At 40.7% G+C, this 13,732-nt stretch overlaps 1 long non-coding RNA gene across 1 annotated transcript; it reads left to right on the forward strand.

The window, feature by feature from the left end:
* Window positions 1-4,248: 4,248 nt before the first annotated feature.
* On the forward strand, window positions 4,249-10,654 carry LOC127057927 (uncharacterized). Its single transcript, XR_007776239.1, has 3 exons — window positions 4,249-4,458; window positions 6,799-6,881; window positions 10,368-10,654. It is a non-coding gene; the product is annotated as an uncharacterized LOC127057927 (long non-coding RNA).
* The last annotated feature ends 3,078 nt before the right edge of the window (window positions 10,655-13,732 follow it).

The raw sequence follows: 13,732 nt of genomic DNA on the forward strand, positions 1-13,732 counted from the left end.
ATATACACAAATAACTTCCTTTCCTCAGAAACCAGATTATCTCTTTGGTTGTCTGTGCCAATAAGTGAGTATTAATTAGATGTGGCTCCACTTGCTGCATGACTCATCTAGAATGGGTAAGGAGGCAGTGTGGGTGGATTGTCAATTACCCATAGTACATCCTTGGACAAACGGGCACTGGCCACCCACATATTCAGAAATCCAAATTACCTGCGAAAACTTTCATCGCTCCTCAGGTTAACATGAAGAGATTGGTGTGAGTTTTATACAATCTGCTCATCAGGCCAGTGGGGAGAGTCTAGCTGAGCTGAGACATAAATATGGCCTAATCACCAAATGTGAATTCAGATCCCTCCTGCTGAGCAGGTAACAGTGTAAAGTGTTTATACTTATTCCTGCTCAGCAGGTGGTGTCTTAATCAGCACTGGACTCCTACACCTCTTCCTCTGCTTTGCTCTGCAGAGATGCTGACTTCAGGAAGATGGTTTTATTTTACTGTTATGATTTGCCTATCTGAATAATTCCTTTAACTCTTTCAGTGCCCTGTGGATGTACATAAAAACCTCTGTGTAAAACAATGTGCTATCCTTACAGAGGGAACTGTAATGATGGTCCTTCAGGTGAGGGTTGAATGTAAGGAAACTGGCAGCTGGATTCACAGGTGTCTCTATCCTTTGGGGAAAACATTTTTTTGTTCAGTTACCAGAAATTTAGGGCCTGGCTATAACTCAGGATCTAGCCTAGGGCAGATTGCACGGCACATTCTCCCCAGGCAGGCTGCAGAGACGTGGGGTAGCCACATGAATCCTAACCCATCTGGAAGATCCAGGCAGGGGCAGCACCTTCTCCCAAACTGCCCTTGCCACCCTGAAGGCTGCCATAAAGGAAGCTCCCATGGAGCCAGGCTCCCTTCCAGTTAGGGGATCTGCAACCTATGTGCAGTCCCCGTGTTCCAGCTTCCCACCATCCACAGTAGAACTGCATCAAATCCACTGCCAGGGTCACCCTCACCCCTACTGCCACAGAAGAGGTGTCTAGATTTATCAAAAGTGCTCACTGCTGTCCTTACTGCTAGCAGGACATTCCCTGAGATAAGAGCCATAGTATACAAAAAATAAATCAGAGAGCTGAACCTGAACCCAAATCCAAACCCAAATCTGAGGTTTGTATATGTTCCCTATTTTTCAAGCAGGCTGAATCAAATACACTGATCTGACAATACCCACATGTTGGTGAGGTGGGGTGTGTGTGTGTGTGTGTGTGTGTGTGTGTGTGTGTGTGTGTGTGTGTGTGTGTGTGAGAGAGAGAGAAAATCAAATACACTGATCTGACAATACCCACATGTTGGTGAGGTGGGGTGTGTGTGTGTGTGTGCGTGTGTGTGTGAGAGAGAGAGAGAGAGAGAAAATCCAAGTCTAAATTTTGCACTCTGAAGCTATGATTCCAGTGTCTCAAATAAATGAATCCACTGAAAAGTGTGTTTTCAAGGAGATGCTCAAGTATTTAAGCCCGAATGAAAGCTCCCATCCTTTCAGCCATCGGAAGTGTGATGCTGTTGTGATGCTTTTTCTGGCAGGTAAGGAAACAGAATGGGTGGGCAGGTGGGGTGGAGTGCGTGGAAGAAACTTCAATCAGCCAAGATGGGCAGAGCTGATGAGTGAGGCCACTTTGGTTCCAACTTTCACTGGAGTGTCATAGAAGTTCAAGCAGCAAAGCCCTGTGGCAGATGAAGTAGAGGAGGGCTTATCTTTTGATCCCAGAACTTCCCCTGAGTGTCTGTAGGAGTTAGCCTGTCATTAATTTCAAGTGATGGCGGGGCCAAGGCCTCCTGACAGGAAGGCTCTATTGCAGCCCTGTGGAACACCTCGGACGCTTGCCGGCTGACCACGAATAGCACAATCTGGCAGCTGCAGGGGTTTCCCGTCGCTTCCGCTCATACAGGCGCAGGCCTTCTATCTCTTCCTGTGAGGGTGGCGGCGGCTTGGCAGTGACCTCCCATCCTCAGGAAGCAAGCCATCCGTGAGGGGTGGCGGGCGGCGGGAGGTGGGGTGGGCCCTGCTGGGGTGGGGCTGGCAAAACAGTATTTGTTTGGTGGCTGCCGCACTGACACGCGCTGGCCAGGCAGTGGGAGAACAAAAGAGGGATGTCTGCATCGAAAAGGCAGGAAATGAGGCAGCAGGGGGGACAGGGAGACCTGTTGGGACTGGGTTGGGGCTTCTCTCTCCTACTCTATTGTTTAATTAAAAAAAAAAAACAGAAAGAGAAAAAAAATGAACACATCCTGCGATCTCTTATCAAGCCATCGGCAAGAAAAACAAACAGCTCATTCATCTAGAGGCTGAGGGTGTTTTTGATGCGACTGCTGGACCTGTGAAATCTGTCAGTCCAGACAAACTGAAGAATGGTCAGGAGAATGGGCTTTCCCTTCCCCCCTTGCCTTATCACTAACACTAGGGTCTTACTTTTTTGCCACCACGATCTTGTTTGTTTGTTAAGGTTTCTACAGCACTGGGTATTTCCTCACCTACCCCCAGTCCTTTGGGCCTGTGTTCTGTTTTTTAAGGAAATCTTTCATTCCTCTCTTATCAGCAAAGCAGAAGATTTTGTCCAGCAAGGATGACTGATGTATCCCTTCTCTTGTCCCCTCCCCTTTTTTGGCCAGACACTTTTAATTTCCCACTCTTCCTTCTTCTGAAGGAGCTGACATTTAAAGGAAAACAATGCAATTGCTTTATATAGCTCCAACCTATCTAAGGGTAGAATTTATTTTGGCTACTCTATATACAGGAAAAACTGGATTTACCATCTCAAAACATTGCAGAGGGCAGCCTAATTCAGCAAGCTTCAGCAAGTTCTCATTGATACACATATACATGCACATGTAAACATTATGTATACAAATAAGTGATGCTCAGTTCTTCTTGGCCACTGGCTAAATATATAGATTCACAAATTTTAAGGCCACAAGGAACCATTAGATTATCTGGCCTGACCTCCTGCATAACACAGGCCATAGGATTTCATCCGGTTACCTCTGTATTGAGCCCAATAACTTGTGTTTGACTAAAGTATATCCTCTAGTAAGGCCTTCAGTTTTGATCTGAAGATGTATCTTATCTTGGTATGTTGATGACTCTCTAAATTCAGTGACTATAGGTCATCCTTGCAGAATGTTTTTTGTTTGTTTGTTTGTGTTTGTTTGTTTGCTTGTTTTGGAGTGCAAATGGCCAATATTGATCTGTGAATCTAACAAATTTAATCTGAGATCCTGATTTCACAAAGCAGCCTCCAGTCTTGCAAATATAACTGTGAATGTGAATATACCTCTATGTGTATGCTTCTTGAACACTAATATCCAGTATGTGCAGGTGACAAAGTCCATCAGATAGATGTGCAAATGCTAGACTTTGCACAGAAATCCACGTGTAAAAATAGGTTTGATTTCTAGCACTTGTATGCACAAGTGCTGGAAACTCTTGGGCTCCTTATATCAGTGCCCTCCACCCCCTTTTACTAGCTTTGCTATCATAAAGGGGCACTAATGTAGGAGGATGCAGCTATCTGCAATTCCCTCAATACAAAGGGGAATCCCATGTGGTGTAGACTGGGCCTTTTGATGCTATGCCATTCCTAATCTCAGTCTCTAGCACAGGGTGAATAGCTGAAGTGATCCCGAGGGAAACAGGTCTGGTCAGAGCAGTACTGCATGCTGGCTATTCCCAACAGCTGGAATGGCCCTTTGGGGTCATAGGCAGCTGAATGCAAGTTAGAATAGCCTTGAGGCTGCTCTCTTCTGTGCCAAACTGGCCCACTGGCCAGCCTCAGCACAAGGGCAGTGCGAAGGTGATCTAAAGCCGTTTTTGCCTCCCCATTTACCTCAAATTTTATACCAAACTGAACTTGTATGCAGCAATGAAGCAGACCCATCATGTGTACGTAAACAAATGGAGATCACTTTATAAAACCAGGGGCCAGATTTTTATTTACATTAAGGCTGCTTTACAGGGTTCCAGCAACGTAAAGGGCCTTGCAGTAGATGCAAATGTAATTTTTAAATGTATAAATGCAAATCAGGCGCTAGGGCTCTTAAGATTAAAATTTTAGATGAACCATTGCTATTGGTGCTTCATTTTCTAGAAAGCACTCTGTGTTAATACAGGGTGATATATGACTGAGAATGCTGCTTGGAAGCCCACTTGACCTCTCAATCTTGGTACTTTACACAGTAATCATATGCTACATAAATGATGGGAGTGAAGATAATTGTTTAGTTCCTTGCACTTCTGAAAAAAAAATCACGACAGTGTTTTCTTTTGCAGACTGCAACATTTCAGAGTTAACCAGAAAGCAGGCTGGGAGCATCGCTGTGTTCCCATGATGCTGAAATAGCCATCTGTATATACAATTCCAAAGATTGAGGATGAAAAATCACAGGCACTCATTCCAAAATTATCTCTGGTAAGTGAATGGAGGGGCACAATATTTCTGTTTAGTAAAACATAAAGCTCAACGTTTTAGATCAACAGCCAGACATAAGCACCCAAATCCAGATTTACGGGGAGATTTTCAAAGGAAAGCACAAATGGAAGTTAAGCACTCAATTCCCACTGAAAATCAATGGTCAGCTAACTGACCTGTGAAAATTCCCCGTTAGGTACCTAAAAAGGAGCCTGATTTTCAGAAGCACTGGAGTTAGCTGCCAAAATTAGCACATTTGGATTTGAAAATGTTGGCCAGAGGATTTGGGTTTGCATATACAATGTTGCTATGAATCTCAGCTCTCTCTTCTGCACAGACAAAAGTAGTCTACTAGCCTAATAGTCCAGTGATTTAGCTGATTAGCTAAAGCTAATCCACTGGCATATGGTCTTCTGCTAGCAACTCTATCCTATGCTGTCCACTGTGGAGATAATCTATCTCTTCCCTCTTCGCAGGGGAGTGCCCACCCCTTCCATAATCCAGTTTTGGAGTTTTCTTTGTGGGACTGTGCAGGGGATGGAAACATTCAGGGAAGGAGTGGGGACCAGAGGATCACCAATCTGTCTTCCCTTCACTGTAGGGCTGAAACAAACCCCACTGAGCTGGGGAGATGCCATGTAGCATTCTGCATAGGAATTATTATATATGGTATGGAATTAGGAACTGCAGGCAAAAGATTGGAATCCAGCTAATGCTAAACCTGAATAGGTGAATTGGTTCTACTAAGAGAAAAAGGGGCAAAAATAGATGGCTAAAAATTGAGATGCAAGACGTCTCTAGAGCTTTGAAAAAAGTTCATTTAACCTCCTGTCCCTCTGTACCTCCTGCTGTTAGTCGGAAGCTATTCTCATATTCTTATTGATCTGGCTGAAACTCAGCGTGTATTAGAAACCTTACAGGAAGGTCTGATCTTGTTCATTTTCCCCAATTCCCAGGCCAAAGATGTCTGGATAAGCATCAAATAAGCACTCAAACTTTAGTATGTGAACTGGGATGGAATCTTGGAGCCTCTTATAGTTTATTCATCAGCTGTTTCCAAATCTTATGAGCCTGACTCCATTCATTTAGTATAAGTCATGATATATCCAAGCCTGAAGTTCTGTCACAAACAGGACTTCCACTGATTTTAGGGGGAGTTGTGTGCCTAGCATGACAGTAGGGACAGGCTCTTGAATGCTTTCTTATCCTCCCATTGAGTTTTAATGGGATTCATATTGATTCACTGAGGGGAGATTATAGACCTTAGTGTCTGTTTCATTCATACATACTGGCCAAACATGCAATATGTGGAAGGTCAATATCTCATCCATATGCCCCTCACTTTCTTTTTTTTTTAGCTTAGTTCTTAGCTGTAAGAAATGTGTCTCTAAGATAGCAGCCAACCATAACAGAGGCTGTTAAAATAGGCTCCAGCTACTAGCAGTGAAAAGGAACCCGTCAAACGCTGATTTTCACACAGAGATTGGCTCCAGTTCTTCTTAAACACATACAAACAGAATGATAAAAAGTTAGACAAATATTTGTACATATGGCTAATGAGAACACCTGGCAGAGCAGGTGAACAAGCTAGCGGGGAAGAGATGGATGGATGCATTCTCATTGTACATACTGCATTCCAATCAACTCACCCTTCTCCTGACAGCTCCATTGAAGGGTCTGTTGAGCCAATGCATGAAGGTGCTAGATTAACAACCCTACAGACCGCAAGTTCTCTCTCTGCCTAGCATCAGGGTAGATACAGCAGCACCAGTGTATGCTTCCCCACCCCATTGTGACTGAATGTACATGGAGACTCAATGGATCTCTCAGTCACTGGCTCCATTGCTGAGATTGCTAACAAGCTAGTGATGGCTTTGGGGTGTAGCCACTTGTCTCCTAGGACTTGGACTGGCACCACCAATTAATTTCACAGTCTACAAAACAACCATTACCTTGTAAAGAATTTCATTTATTACTAGTGATTGATGAATCTCGAGGGGTTTGCTGGGGAGAAGTACCAATTCAACCACCAAACCAGATCTGAACTCCCTGAACCTCTTGAGTGTACAAAATTGGGCAGGAAATCTCATCAGATAAGGATGTACTAAGTGATTGGTTGGACTGATTACTCCCAGATGGGCTGGAATTACTGGTAGCACTGTTTTTCTTTGCTATTTGGTGCTTCCACTTCTGGATCAGGCCCTTTGGAAGTACAAAGGTGACCTATATCTAATCCATCTATCCATCTATCTAATGCAAATGTCTTTTTAGTGCATGAAGGGTTTGCCTCAACATTTGAGTTGTTTCTTATTTTACCTAAGCTTGCTTTCCCTTTCCTAGTTATTTCTGACATGGGGACAAATTCAACTTTCTTGTAAGAAAGCACAACTCTCATGGGCTGAAGTGGGACTTGAAGACCCCATGTATGTCACTAATACGTAAGCCTTAAAACTCTGATAGACAAGCATACGGACTGTTTCCAGTTACCTCTCATTTTTGCCAGTATTACCTAGGTTATTTTAGTTGTCACCATAGGTCTTCAGGAGCAATGTGAATGAGCACAGGCCTGGTGGACCAACTCAGAGAAGTTGTTCCATGAATAGTAGCTGGCATGGAAGAAAATATAGAGGTGGTTGTAGAAGAAGTAGACACAAGAGACAACAAGGCTACCAACCTTGGCAGAGTGCAGAAGGTGACAAGGACCAAAAGAGAGGGAAGGGCAAAGTTTTATAGGGCTTTGAATGGGAGGACAAGGAACTTGAACTTGATGCACTGGAAAAGTGGAGGGCCAGTGAGAGGATTCAAAGAAGGGAATGCTTTTGTGAGGAAGATGATCTTAATGGCAATATTTTGTATAAACTGGAATGGAGGATCAGGAAGGCCAGGGAGGAGGAGATTACACAAATTGTGTGGCTTGTAAAGCCTAAGTATTACTTACAAGAAAAAAAAAAAAGCTCCGCTACTATGAAGCTGAGATGTGTCCATGAGTGACAGCCAACTATGATGACACAACATCTTCATTCAGGTTCACTACTGATTAGGAAGAGAGGAATTACCATCTGAGTACAAATCAATGGTCCATCTAGTTCTCTAGTTTGTCTCTTGACAGTGGCAATTTTGAAAGATGAGAATTGAAGATTACTAAACTGTGGAGTAGTCTCCCAAGGGAAGTGGTGGAAATCCCATGTTATGGGACTTTTACAACTAGACCAGACATAACACTAGAAAATGTACTGCACCTGTAGAAAGCAATTCTGCATCAGCAAGGAGATGGATTGAATGATCTAATATGGCTCTAGCATCTGTAACTCCTGTGATTCTATGAATCACTTCTGTGTACGGCAACACAGAGAGTAAATACAGTACACAACAGCTTCATCAGCTATCTTGGTATATCTGTAACAGTAACATGAGTAAATTAGGCAGACAAATTCCAAAATGAAATGTATTTGACTCTACAGTTCTAAATCCATCTTTTCAAACTAGCTGAGGTACAGCATCCTATACTGAGCTCTCAACTGGTGCAGGCTGTAGTAGTTATGTGTAAGGTCTGTTAATAGTGAAGAATTATTACCATTGTTTAGCTAACCTTTTCTCTGTAAACAGTTAGTGTTTCCTGACAGAGTGATATGTTTTTGATTAATACCAAGGCCACACAAACCATCTATATCTTCCATGCATTTTAAGATTAACCATATGGAACAATTTGCAAACGTAGACAATAAATATTGAAGAAATTGCAACTTGTGAAATAACTTGCTCTATGATTTGGGAGAGATAATAGAAACACACACTTGATTTGCACACAGAGGTCAAAGTGCCACTGAGTGATCACTGCTGCTCCAGTATTCTGCAGGGAGAAAACTTTAGCATTGCAATTATACAGGGATTAAGAACTATGTGCAAAGATTTTACTCTGAATGAGGAGATTCCAAAACTTCTACCCTGGCACTGTTCAACTGCAGAAGAGAGCATTTCACATGGAGCTAGACAGATGCTTTTATAGCATATTTATTTTATTTTATTTTACCTTCTTTTTTTTAAGTTTATGACCTTCCTTGTTCTTAACATTCCTGGTGTAAACTCCTACATTCCCAAGTTTATTTTCTCACTGCTCCTCAATCCCTCCCCATCCTTGGTGTGACCTTTCTATGGCCCTTCTTAACTCTCTTCATTAAGAGTTTCTCCTTTTTGCGGTGTATGTAGTATAAAGTTTGTGATGCCGACTAGATCGTATGTAGAGATGTTCTGTGACAGATAGATGTGGGCCTCAAATTGAATTCCAGATAAACTTCCCCCTGCCAAACTCTGGGAAAATTCAAATCAGGATCCAGATCCACAGCTACTCTTTGTGACATAGACCTGTACCAATAGTGAACTAAATCAGAAATTTGAACTGAAACAGATTTGGAACTAATTCCAGTTCAGATCCAAATTCCATGGCTTGGGTTCATCTCCAGTGTGCATCTATATAGAACACAAAACATAACGAGGCATATAGCAGAGTTGGTCAAATTATATAAAAGGCAATTCATAGAATTCTTTTCTAAATAAAGTGAAATGTTGAGTTTGCATATTATTAATTACTTGTGAATATTTATCACATTGCTAGCATTCATGAAAATACTTGCAATTCTGGAAAGTTTCATGAATTTTAGCAAAACTGATTACTCATCCAAAAATTCATCCAGAACGGTAGTATTAGCTCTTTAGTCTCCTTCATTCATTATTCTCCTGTTAAATAAATTGAATCATCCAGAGGCAAGAAAAAAGATAACGTGAACAATCACACACCCTAACAGGCCTAAACCATAGGCTGATATTTGTTTGGCAAACAGAACAAAACAAAAAAAAAGAAGAAAGAAAAAGATGAATACATATGAATAGAGTTGATTGAAAATTTTCCCTCTAAACATGTTTTGCAATGGAAAATGAAAAACATTTTCATGACAATATTTGCAATTTTTTTCTCCCCATGTTTGGACTATCTTTACTTATGAATTTGTGAACTGACAAGAGGTTTAAATGTGCAACAAATATTATGGCCAAAGAATAATTCAACTTGGTATATTCAACTTCTATATACAGCAATTTCTTTAATAAGCATTGGTCATTGTAATGTCCCTGAACACCCAGAATTCTAGTTTTACTTACACCTGTAAATCAAGAATTTGTTAATCCAGGCCAATGGGAGCTGCTGAAAGTGGTGCGAGATGAGAGATGTACTGGCTGCCAGTTCCCGCAGCTCCCATTGGCCTGGAGCAGCAAACCGTGGCCAGTGGGAGCCGTGATGGGCCAGAACTGCGGACACTGCAGGTAAACAAACTGGCCTGACCCACCAGGGGCTTTCCCTGCACAAGCAGCTTCCCAAGTTTGGGAAACACTGCTCTATACTACTGTTATGGATGTAATACCAATGTTCAATAAGCAAGTACAGATATTTATATAATGTCTCTCTTGTAATTGGATTGTCCATAAACGAATCCACAATTGCAATGAACAAATCTACGGTGAGACTCAGAGTTGGAATAGGATGTGAGAGTTGTAGAAGTCCAGAAGATTTTCTGTTACCTGTAGGTTTTCAGATTAGCCAGGATGTGTGCAGAGAGACTTGCACTATAATCTAGCTGAAAAAAACCTAAATGTTGTGACATTAGCAAGTAGTTTATAATTAAAGTATGTTGCCATTTCACCATGCTTTCATTTATAGGAGAAAGAGCAAATTCTATTCTGTGTGAACTTTAGATACATCCAACTTTTTTCTTTGTTCTTTTCTTTAAAGCTTTGCAACAAATGCATCCCCATATGCTTATATTAGTTAATCTAGTATTAAACATATTGGCTGTGCAAAATGTTGGCATGCATTAATAAATGTTTTCATATTTTTTTTATTCTTTTTTTTTCTTTAGATTCTTCCTTTGACTACACAAGCAACAGCTGTCTAGCTTCCTGTTCAGCACTGGATCTAATGCCTCTACAGAAATCTAGGTCAAAACACTTGGAATGCATGAATATCAAACAGAGTTTTCAAAACAGCAAATGAATACATCTTTAACTGGTGACATTTTCCTGTAGCATATGGCTGCAAGCTCAGGGGACTGCATGCTTTTTTGATGAATATGTTCCGTCAAAAACTAAGGAATGGCAGTGGGCTTATATCACCTTCTGTTTTGCCTTATGAAATGATAATGCAAACTCATAGGTAAGAACCACTATCATACAACTTTTACCTTTTGTCTAATCCGAAAGTAGTACAAGGCTACTGGTAAAGCAACTAACTCTCAGGTATGAAAATAGCTGTCCAAGTTGCACTTTTATAAAGCAGTTGCCCATGTTATGGAGGGCATGAGTTTAGCTACATTTCCATACTTGTCCAAAGCAGTAAGATGCAGAACAAGGAAGCAGACGCAAATTAGTTAAAAGGCTTTGTGGCATCATTACACTATACAAAGCATTTCGGCAAAATAATGACCTTCTTTAGCAAAGGTAATATTAATACCAGTGTAGACAATTAAGCAAAGTTGTATATCTTGTAAAGATGGAAAATAGAAAATAAAAGAATAGGATGGAATAAAAATGGGGATTTAAAAAGAAAAAAAAATCAAAACCAAAAATCATTAAAGTGCACTAGAAAACTGGTCTGCAAAGTCTATCCATTGTTATTTAGATAGAATGCATTGGCCTAAGAAGAAGAGGTATCCATGTATCAGTGCTAAAGACAAGAACTGGTTGAATAATTGAAAGCGTTATCTGCAAATAATCCACTTGCTGATAAATAGAAAAAAAATTGAGACTAATTTATTTGAGGAATATTATTAAACCATCCATATAGCTAGCTGAGTAATGAATAAAATGTATTCATTGGCAATGTGTTCATTACTGAGGGAGGTGGAACATCATTTTATAAAACATTCTCAAACTATTCCCTAAGAACAAGGCCCCGGTTCAGCAATGGACTTAAGCATGTGCCTAACTTTAAGCATATGAGTTGTCCCATTGACTTTAATGGATGATTCAGATGCTTAAAGTTAGGCCTGCATTGCTGAACTAGGGCATCGATCCTGATCTCCATTACCCAAGGGGTGAAATCTTGAGTCCACTGAGGTCAATGGCAAAATTTCAACTGACTTTAGTGGGATGACGATTACCCCTCCCCCCCACACACATCCCCACCACCAACAATCATTGGAGTTATTCTAGATTTATGATTGTGTAACTAACATCAGAATCTAGCTCATTGGACCAAATGATGGTCCTGTGAGAATATGAACCCAAGGAGTATCACCTCTACTGCTCCAACATTGGTAGAAGATATATGTATAAGACAGCCCAATACCCCCTGAATGAAAGGTGTATGCAAAGCAGCAGCAGCAGTTACTCCTTCCAAAAAATATAGCCATATCTTCCTGCTGTCCCTCAACCCTGTGGAAGTGGATCTTGGCTGTGGCGAAGCTCCCAGCTCCATCCAGATATGCCTCTGGCTGTCCCCCACTACTTGTTCCCCCAAAGCTGCAGCTAGTAATACATAATAGGAATGGTTAATAATGATGCTCATCTCACAGTCTCCCTTTCATTCCACTTGTACCATATTAAAAATAAAATAAAATAGAACAATGAGCTCTCCAACCCACCAAGCCCAGTCCACAACTCCAGTTAAAGTCTGAAGAAATAGATGAGCCCCTCCACAAGCCCTGAAGGACAACAGATTTGAGCCAAAGAGGGCAAAGAATTCCAGAGCTGAGAGCCTTTCTATGAGAACACCTTGACCCCAGCTCCCAGCTACACATATCTAAGGATGGATAGCACACACCTCACAGCTGATCTCTAATGTCAGATTAAAACATGGAGGGAGAAGCAGAAAACCCAACCAAAGAATTTTCAGCTGCACTACTCTCATTCTCTGACTTTAAATGGGAGCGAGGCATGCCTGCATTCTGATTTAGTTAAGGTTTATTTCACTACCTAAGATATTAGAATGAATCATTACAATGTGTCTTCAATGTGTGGTAAGTACAATGCCTTTTCCTAAGGGTCTATAAAAAGGGAAATTGACTTCCCTTAAATAGCTGTATTAACCAAAGCGAAACAGTTAGGATGTACATGTGGGGGCCACGTATAGTCTTATGATCCATCTAGTGATCTAATCTTCTCTCTTCCACCTCTGGTACCAAAGCACTAATTTTAGGGACACTTGGACCATTTCTGGTGAGCATGGTATCATTATTATCAATCCTATGAGGTAATAAACAAGTTTTAAAAGGAGTTTTAAACATATGATCCAGTGAAAGAAGATCGCCCTGAAAGATGAAGAGGGAGGTATTATAATACAATGTTACCATTTTCTCTATTTTTATCCACATACTATGCTTGCTATGCATTTTCATTGTTTTTGTGACAAACCCTTGAACTCACTAAGCAGAGATTTAGAGATTTGTGTGAACCAGCATTTTTCATCTGAACACATCGAAACTTTGGGGGGCTCAAACTCTGGATCTTCATTAGCATTTTGCTTCTGGCCAAATCAAAACACTAGAGCTAAACAACTTGGAACTCAGAATGGTTTAGAAGCTTAACTAGCTCTGGATCAGTGTTTAGATCCCCAACAATGGGGCATATTTTTAAAAAACAACAACACCACAAAAAACCCTAGATCAGAACATTTGGGGAGGTTCAGAATCTAGATTTACATTTTGTTGTTAGGCCCATTCTCAGAATAGACTTAGTCTCTGTCAGAAAGAAATGAAAGACTTCAGAAATAGTTTGCATTGTTCATAGATTTATAATCTTATTTAATTGTTGATGTCTTAGTTGTCCACACTGAATGTGAAGAGCTTCAAGGAAATTCTCAACCTCCTAACAGTATGGTCAACTCTGCCCAAGAATGCTGGATGTAAGATGAACCTTGTGAGGTTAACAGCAAGAGATCATTTTGTGGTGTATGTTGATAGGTGATACTGTTTCTCGTATTCCAGATTTTAACACATGTTCTTCACTTAACTGGTCATTTCCACATTATCAATGTAATGAACTGTGGGACTGTAACTGGATCTGGATGAATTTTTTTGAATGAAAAGTATTTTAACTGAAAAATGGCTTTTTAATAGGAAAAAAAATCACTAAAAGTTGATTTTTTAAAATTGGGGGAGGGATCTGAATTTTTGGCAACATTTTAAAATCAAAATGGCTATTAGAATGCTTGATTTACCAAAATGAAGCATTTTTTTCTTTCTTCAAAAAAAAAATTGTCAAACAAAAAAAGTCACAAAATATTTTA

This window comes from Gopherus flavomarginatus, chromosome 9 (genome assembly GCF_025201925.1).
Source record: "Gopherus flavomarginatus isolate rGopFla2 chromosome 9, rGopFla2.mat.asm, whole genome shotgun sequence".
NCBI lineage: Eukaryota > Metazoa > Chordata > Testudines > Testudinidae > Gopherus > Gopherus flavomarginatus.